The sequence below is a fragment of the Psammomys obesus genome, unplaced genomic scaffold (assembly GCF_907164565.1).
Source record: "Psammomys obesus unplaced genomic scaffold, mPsaObe1.curated_primary_1811, whole genome shotgun sequence".
Classification (NCBI taxonomy): domain Eukaryota; kingdom Metazoa; phylum Chordata; class Mammalia; order Rodentia; family Muridae; genus Psammomys; species Psammomys obesus.
Window position 1 is genome coordinate 14,325,572 of NW_026596162.1, and position 8,682 is coordinate 14,334,253.

The 8,682-nt window shown below is 43.5% G+C and overlaps 1 non-coding gene across 1 annotated transcript; it reads left to right on the plus strand.

The window, feature by feature from the left end:
* The first annotated feature begins 5,231 nt into the window (after positions 1-5,231).
* On the plus strand, positions 5,232-5,364 carry LOC129667597 (small nucleolar RNA SNORA84). Its single transcript, XR_008718777.1, has one exon. It is a non-coding gene; the product is annotated as a small nucleolar RNA SNORA84 (small nucleolar RNA).
* The last annotated feature ends 3,318 nt before the right edge of the window (positions 5,365-8,682 follow it).

The window sequence follows — 8,682 nt, forward strand, 5'->3', positions numbered from 1 at the left end:
CTGAAATGTGGGATACTCAGACCAACACCTGAGATTTCTGTGAGCACTGGAAAAGGAAGACAACACAGTTGTTTTCTTGACCTTAGCCTTGTCTAATTAGTGAACAACATATGAAATGGGCTTATCAGTCCCAAAAGTCCAATTAGATCTGAGTTTATGAAAAATTCTAATTACTTAAAGGACTACATATAGTCAAAAGTCAGGACTCAGATCCCAAGTCAGATAGGAACACAGGTTTCCTGTTTCATTAAATGTAGCTAAGATTCAAAAGAGACAGGCCTATTAAAATGAGCTCTGTATAAAAGGATATTAGTCCTAAGTATCTTACTGAGTTATGTGCATCTCGAGTTAGGATAGTATTTATTTGATGCATATTTTGCTTGAGTATAAAATCTATTGGGGGGAAGGGGCTGGAGAGGTGGCTCAGTGGTTAAGAACACTGCTCTTACAAAGGTCCTGAGTTCAATTCCCAGCAACCACATGGTGGCTCACAGCCATCTATAATGAGATCTGGTGCTCTCTTCTAGTGTGCAGGTGTACAGGAAGACAGAGCATTCATAAAATAAATCTTTAAAAGAAACTTGGGATCTCTTTTTGGGTTGTTAACCATTATGTCTCCACTGCCTATATCTGTTGTCACACAGATGCTCAGTTCAAATGGTTTGTTATTGTTGTTGCTTCTAGTAAAATAGCTTACAGAGAATAGAGAGGTTAAGAGTGTTTGCCAATCTCCCAGAAGGCCCAGGTTCACTTCATAGCACCCAGTCAAGTAGCTTATAGTCTCTGGTAACTCCCCCTCTAAGGGATCCCATGTCATCTTGGCCTCTGTAGGCAGCTACACTAATTGTACATGTTACCACCATGCATACACAAAAATCATTTGGATACATAACATATGCTACGAAGAATTAAGCAGCTTAAAGAGCTGCTCTAGATTTCTGTTTCTAGGATTTCAGACGTTAGAGTTTGAAAGCTACGTGTCAAGACACCTAAGGTGTTCGGCCTTCTCGATGTAAATCACCTCATCGCTTCAGAGCAAATGGTCCTAGGAAAAGCCACAAGTTGGCTCACATACTCTTTTTTTTGGTTAGGATTCTCTGCTCTTCACAGAGACATTGGGGTGCATTAGCTGGGGCTAGAGATTCTGTTAAGATGCCTGGATGACTCAATGTCCATCCAAGGGCTTCTTTAAAGCGTTAAAGCGTGGCAACTAGCATCCAAGGGCAAGTGTTTCCAGAGGCAGGAAACATGCTGGCTATCACTAAAGTCTGGGCTGAAACTATGCTCAGCCACTGGTTCTCCATTCTACAGGCTAAAACAGTGGGAGGAAAGCCCTTGCATCCATTTCAAAGCAGTGACAAGGGGCCTTTCCCATTCCCATTTCTCTGTCATGAGATAAAATGACCTGCTTCCTGCCTTAGGTTTTGATTACTTGCGATTGCCATTTGGGGCTTTATGCAGACTTGGCAAGCACTCTACCACTGACATATGTTCCCAGCCAGTTTTACCCGACTTGCTACTTCAAAACAAAACAAAACAAAACAAAAATTAAAAACTCCTGAATCCAAGTAGTAGACATGGCCACAAATCTAGGATTTCTGTTTTTTGTTTTTTAAGTTTTACACAGTGTTTCTCTGTGTAGTCTGTCATGGAACTGGCTCTGTAGACCTGGCTGGCTTCAAACTCAGACATCCTTCCTACCTCTGCCTCTGACTGCTCAGATTAAAGGAGTGCACCACCACCACTCAGCTATGGAAGTTCTTTAATTACCTTTTTTCTAAACAAAGTGTTCCCTAACTTCCCAATAGTAGCTTATTGTGTTTTTCAAAGCAATTTTAAAATAGTCTGGTCCAGTCTGCACTATCCATAGATTTCTTTCCCTTTGTGCAGAAACCCTGACTCTCAACAGAGACTGGACATGAAGTGAACCATTTGGGCAATTTAAAGAATGCCAAACTTTAAAGCACTACAAATAATTCTGGTCAATAAAGATATTCAGTTAAGAAAGCAAAGAGGACAGGGAGCCACTGCATCTAATTTTTGACACAGTAGGGTCTAGAACATAGTGACTATTGAATAAATGCTCAGCAGTTATCAAAATGTTCTTAAACTTGCTAAGCTTTCTACCTCATTTAGGCCAAATCTTTTTTTTTTTTTTTTTTTTTTTTCCTGTCATTCATGAGTAAAATAGGTAAGTCACCTATTCAACTCTATAAACTTGTCAAGGCCAAAACTTTCCTTCATAGATTGGTGCCACATACCGGGTTCTCTTTTGTTCCCGACCAGATCTGGAAGGTGCTAAGTAGATGTATAATGATTTTTAAAAATAATAATAACATTCAAAGCCGGGATGTAGTGGCTCACGCTGTAATTCCAGCACCCTGGGAGGCAGAGGCAGGCAGATCTCTGAGTTCGAGGCCAGCCTCATTTACAAAGTGAGTCCTGGACAGCCAAGGCTACACAGAGAAACCCTGTCTCAAAAAACGAAAGCAATCTAAATGGAGTTCAACCAATAAGAACTCAGATTGTTGTCAGACCTTCTTCCCTTCTCTTGCTATTTACCACATGAGAAGCAGTCTCCAGGTTTACTTGCACTTTTCCCAAAAGAATAGTGGGAATCACTTGTCATTAGTTTCAGTTGCGGCATAAATTTGATGTCATCACAGATGGGAATCTCATTTGGCGGAGTGTGTGGCCGTGGCGCACAAAGCCCCGTTTACCCTCCGGCACCATCTAAAAACAGGCATGATGGGGCATTTCTGTAATTCCACTACTGTGAGGTAGAGCTTCAGTTCAAGGTCATCCTTGGCTGCTTTGGAGTTCCAGGGCCAGCTGGAGAGACCCGAGACCCCATCCAAACTAATTTTATATGTTCTGAAATATCCAGCTCTTAAATATACTGACATGTATTTAAGAATATCAACCACAGGTACCCAAGATGAAGAGAATGGTTGTCTCTTTTAAAGGCCAAGACTTGGGAACCAAGCTACTTGTGTCTGGAGGCAAAAACTTAACCCCCAGGAGAGAGGGGACTCGCCCGTGCCATCTGGGTCTTTGAACAAGGTCTCCTGCCTCTGCAGGGACGCTCCCGACCTGCACCGCGCATGGACCAATCGTCGCACGTGTTGTTTGTGGGTGATGGATGCCACACGCTGATTGGACGGCGTGGAGCCGGGCTCGTACTGTCAGTATTGCATCACCTGCAGGTACGGTTCTGGAGCGTGGTCGGCGGCTGGAACTTGGGCTCGCTTCTGTGTTCCCAGGTAAGCCGCTCCCTCCGTCCCTCCGGCACACAGAGCGGAGGCCGCACGGCTTACAACCTCCAGACAGCACGAGGCGGTGAAAAAGGAGCACGTTGCTTCCCGCCGTGAATGACGGAGCTGTTTCCAGAGAGCCTTCCTGGAGGGAGAGTAAGTAGCATTACAGAACTCAGAGCTGCGCATTAATTCTGGCCTGACTCATGGGGTGGAGGACTGAGATCCTTAGAAGTCTCTCAGCCTCTTAGTGGCTTTTGAGCAGGGAGGTGTGAGAATGCAGGGTGATTACAGTGTCTGGGAGAAGATCAGAAGATGGTTGAGGTCACCTCCAAGTTTAGGTATTCGAAAGGACTAATTAGGAACCATGCTGGATTCAAGGCTTCCAACTGTCCCGAGTTTGCGTCCATTTATCCCTGGGTACCAAGGTGAATTATGCGTGCACTTGTCCTGGTCTCACAGGATCTGGGAATATAGATACAAGTTTAAGCTCACATTTGGAGATGAGAAGAGATGCCTTACCAGGGTCTCTCAGAGGCTTGGACAGAACATAGGATGAGGACTTGGCTCAAAGTACTGTGAGGTTTGTAAGAACCCATCATGTTTGGTTAGCAAATGAGAGGATCGTTGTTGTCACTTCAGCTCAGGATGTGCGTGGTGAGTATGTGAGAGCGGCACTTGGTTTCCAACCTTAGGAATTTATGGGTCTCATTTTTAGTGAGTTGAGGAAATAAGCAAAAACACCATACACTACATAGAATACAAACCTTGTACCTGAGACTTGCTCTTTTGTTTCTCAGTGTATAGAGAGAGAGTATAAAGTCGGTCTTCTCTATCTGGGGTTTCAACCAACCAGTGGCCATACTATTTGGTTAAGTCTGTGCGGTGACTATGTACTGTGCATGTGCAAACTATTTTTTCTTGCTCATAGTTTCCTAAGCAATATAGTAGCGCAATTGCTTATCTAGCATTTAAGTGTATTAGGCATGATAAGTAATCTAAAGGTTGATTAAAACACACAGGCAGGTACACATAAGTTATATATGTTAATACTACATTTTATATAAGAGACTTGAGCATCCTTTTGTTTGAGTATCCCAACAGGTCCTGAATCCAGTGCCCGGTGGTGTGGAGGGATGTTTTTGTTTGACTGATTTGTGGTCTTTCATTGTTGTTGTTAGCTGGTATGTCAGTCACGTTTTTTTGTTCCTGTGATGAGACACCTTGAGTGACAGTGAAATGTCATGTGGATCACCGGGATTCGTGTGGTCCCTGAAACCCATGCGCATTAGAGTTAAGAAAAGGTGGTGATGTATGTCTCTCCCAGTGGAGCCTGGCCTGGCTTCAACCTGTCATCCCACCGCAGCCCCCAAGTGCAGCATAAGCAGCAGGTTCCATGGCGTCTCCATGTACTTTCTCAAGATAAGTGGAGGAGCTGGACAGACAGGTGAGGTTGTAGCTGGGTAGAGTGCTTGCCTTGGGTGCATAAGGCTCTGGGCTCAAGCCCCCGCTCCTCTTAAAAGCACACTTGTGAGCTGGAAAGTGGTGGTGTGCACCTTTGATCCCAAGACTTAGAAAGCAGAAGCAGCCTGAACTCTGAGTTCAGGGTAAGCCAGCTACACTGTGAGACTCTGTCACCAAAACACATACATAAGCAAACACACAAAAAACCCAAAGCACTTATAATCCCAACATATGGGGGTAGAGGCCAGAAGATCAGAAGGTCAGCGTTATCCCCAGCTACACAGGGAGTTCAAAACCACCCTGAATTATATGAGACTGCCTAAAAGGGAAATGAAGCATCAGAAGAGGAAGCTGGGGCTAAAATGTCCTGAAGGAGTTACAGAATAAGGAAGAAAGGCCTGCATTGTGTTTGGGAGGAAGAAGATGGGTAGCTTTTTTGTGTGGAACCTGACAGTATTGCTGGCCCTTCTCCATCACATCTGCTCCCCCACCCCCCCACCCCCCACCCCCAATGCCCTGTGGTTGCTGGAGGCTGTTGTGCAGGTACAGCTGTCCAGTGGATACAGTGGGCTAGAGAAACCCTGTGATTTATGCATGGGAGCTGTTTCTTCCCAGCAGTTGCCATAGCCCGGTCATTGGTACATTGTTCCTCCTTAAACAGTTCATGCTCTTGCACTCAGCTGGCCTCTGTGTTCTCTAGAGCAGTACTGCGGTTCTTAATCTTCTGAGAAAAGCAGGGACAACATAGAAAGTTCAGTAAATGCTATCCTCTCACTTCCCAGAAAGTTTAGATCTCGTGTTCTCAACAGAGGTTGGAGTGCATCGCCCTGAATCATTAGTCGTCAGGGTGCTGTGTGAGTGATAGTGCTCTGGAGCCTCTCCTAGAGACCCAGTTAAAGTGCACATCTGACCCTGATGATTCTGCAGAAATTGAGACGTGACAAAACGAATGTGTTGGTACCTAAAGATTTTTTACCAGCCTCTTACTCACTGAACCAATAGGACCCTTGGAAAAAAAAGAAAAAAAGAGAGAGAGAGAGAAAGAAGAAAAAAAACATGCAGAGAATTCTTTTTGTCTTTGAAAGGCTGGATGCTGTAATAGCAGCTGATGCAAAACATCGTCTACTTCTCAGTAGTGTTTAATTCTGTGCTCTGATTGCAAAGCGCTGTTTTAGGTAAATGGCCCACCTGTATTTTTTTTTTTTTTTCTATAAAACACTCAAGAGATACTTGGATATAAAAAAATAATGAATGTTTAAGAAAAATGTCTTTTAAAATTATTTTGGTCATAAAAATTTCTTGGTGGCCTCTGTCTTAAACTCCGCTGCTTTCAGGTCTGGTCGAGGTGTGCGGGGCCTTCTCTCTCAGAGTCAGTTACTCTCTTGATGGGATTCAGGAAGACATGGGTTTCTGTCTTCTGTGTTCTCTCATCATTAGTAATCCTGTTCCCTTTTAATTGAATTTTGCCTTAGAAATCTAGTCACGGTGACTGGAGGGATGGCTCAGTGGTTAAGAGCACTGGGTACTCTTCTAAAGGACTCAGGTTCAATTCCCAGAACCCACATGGCAGCTCGTCTGTAACTCCAGTTCTAGGTGATCTGACACATAAAATAAAAGTAAATAAATTATTTAAAATAAAAGAAATCTAATCACCAGCTTGTTTAGATTTACAATGAGAATGCACACACACAGTCATACACATGAATAAATAAAGCAAGGTTTTTGTTTTTTTGAGGCAGGATCTCTGTGTGTAGTTCCGGCTGGCTTGGAACTCGGTATATCAACTAGGCTGGCCTTCAACTGCCTGCCTCTGCCTCCCAGGTGCTGGAGGGAAAGGTTTGAACCACTATGCCTGGCCTAAGGTTTTAAAAATTAAAAAGAGAAAAAAAGGTGACGTGTCTTGGTTTGGGTTTCTACTTCTTTGATAAAGCACCATGACCAAAAAGCAAGTTGTGGAGGAAAGGGTTTATTTGACTTACATTTCTATATCACTGTTACTCATCGAAGGAAGTCGAGACAGAGACTCAAACAGGGCAGGGTCCTGGAGGCAGGAGCTGATGCACAGACCATGGAGGGGTGCTGTTTGCTGGCTTGCTCCCTGTGGCTTGTTCAGCCTGCTTTTTTCTAGAACCCAGGACCACCAGTCCAGGTGAACCACACACAGCGGACTGGGCCCTTCTTAAATTAATCACTAAGAAAATTGCCCACAGCCTGATCTTACTGAGGTTCCCTTCCCTCAGATGACTTTAGCCCAAGAAATGAGTGAGGTAAGTAAGACACCCCTCTGGCCCCTACAAACACCAGCACTTACAAGCAAACACCAAGACAACTCACCAGAGAAGGACTATATCCAGAATTTAGAATTCTTAAAAGTCAGCCATGAAAAGTCAGCCCTACTGAAAGATGGCAAAAGGCGAGTAAACACTAATCTTCAGATGATACAATGGACAAGAAGCACATGGAAAGATGCTTTGATCTGAAGTTAGATGGTCGTAGGTGGTGAAGAGGAGATAGGGAAGCAAGTGCCCCATTTGTCGCTGATGGGATATAAAATGGTGTAGTCACCATGGAGAACATTTTGGTAGTTCCTCAGAAAGTTTGATACTGAGTTACATGATCCACAAATTCTACGTCTAGCTAGCTCTATACACAAGAAAGAAAACGTGATGTGTGTGTAGAATTTGAACTTAACATTCCTAACAACCTTAAAAACCAAAAAAGGCAAATCAATTGAAATGTGGAAACTGATGCATTGATGAATTGTGACAAAGATGTGTGAATGTGTTTTACAGCATGACTGACCCTTCAAAACTAAGGGAAGAGTGCACGTGGAGGGAATTCACGTGAAAATTGGTGGTGGTGGATGTGGATTTTTCGGTTTTTTTGTTTGTTTGTTTGTTTGTTTTGTTTTTGTTTTTCAAGACGGGGTTTCTCTATGTAGCCCTGGCTGTCCTGAAACTCACTATGTAGACCAGGCTGGCCTCAAACTCAGAGGTTTGCCTGCTTCTACCCAAGTGCTAGTATTAAAGGCTTGTGCCACCACCCACTATGAAATTTTCCTTTTATAGAGTACTTGCAAGGGGCTGAGCCAGTGAGAATGTGATTGCTAATGGTTGGGGTTAGAATTGAAAATAATCTGAACTAGATAGTGGTGGTGGTTATATGTCTTTACATACCCTAAAAACCCAGCTGGCTTGTATCCTCTAAAAGAGCAGACTGTATAGTACATATATCATTGCCCAGTAAAGCTTTTGCTGTAACACAGTGTGGACAGTCGTGTGTATGTGCACCTTAGTAATTTGTTAGCCTGTTGTTTCTAACTTAGGAATTGCTATGACTATAGCAAATTTCATTTCTCTTGCAGCAACAAAATGGTTCAACAAGTTCCAGAAAACATCAGTTTTCCTGCTGAAGAAGAGAAAATCTTACAGTTCTGGTCCAAACATAACTGTTTCCAGGAATGCTTAAAGCAGTCAAAACACAGGCCAAAGTACGTGAGTTTCTGTGGTAAAGATAGACTCCTCACAAATAACCGTTTTGTTTTGTTTTGTTTTGTTTTGTTTAAGAAGTTCAGGGCACACACCCTTCATTCATCTGTGTGTTCTCAGTGTATCACCTTTCGACTCACTAGGAGCTCAGTAATGAACAGTCATCTGAGTGGACTTTACGCCTCCCCCCCCTTATTTTTCCCCGCATTTACTATCATCTCCGCCCCTGCTTAGCAACTCAACATAAGCCTCAAAGGGTAGGTCCTACAGTATTTCCCACCTCAGTCTCCATTCATAGAAAACAGGAAAGATACTAACCTTAGGTCGATGATTTCACTATGAACCTTCCCTGTTCAAAAACCTTATGGTGGGTGTCCACTGCCCTGCTTCATTGATGAGCTAACTCTGGATTGGTCTTAACTTGCTTGTCTTGGAGATAATGAAGAACGGATGGCTGATAGCAATCCCCTCCCCCC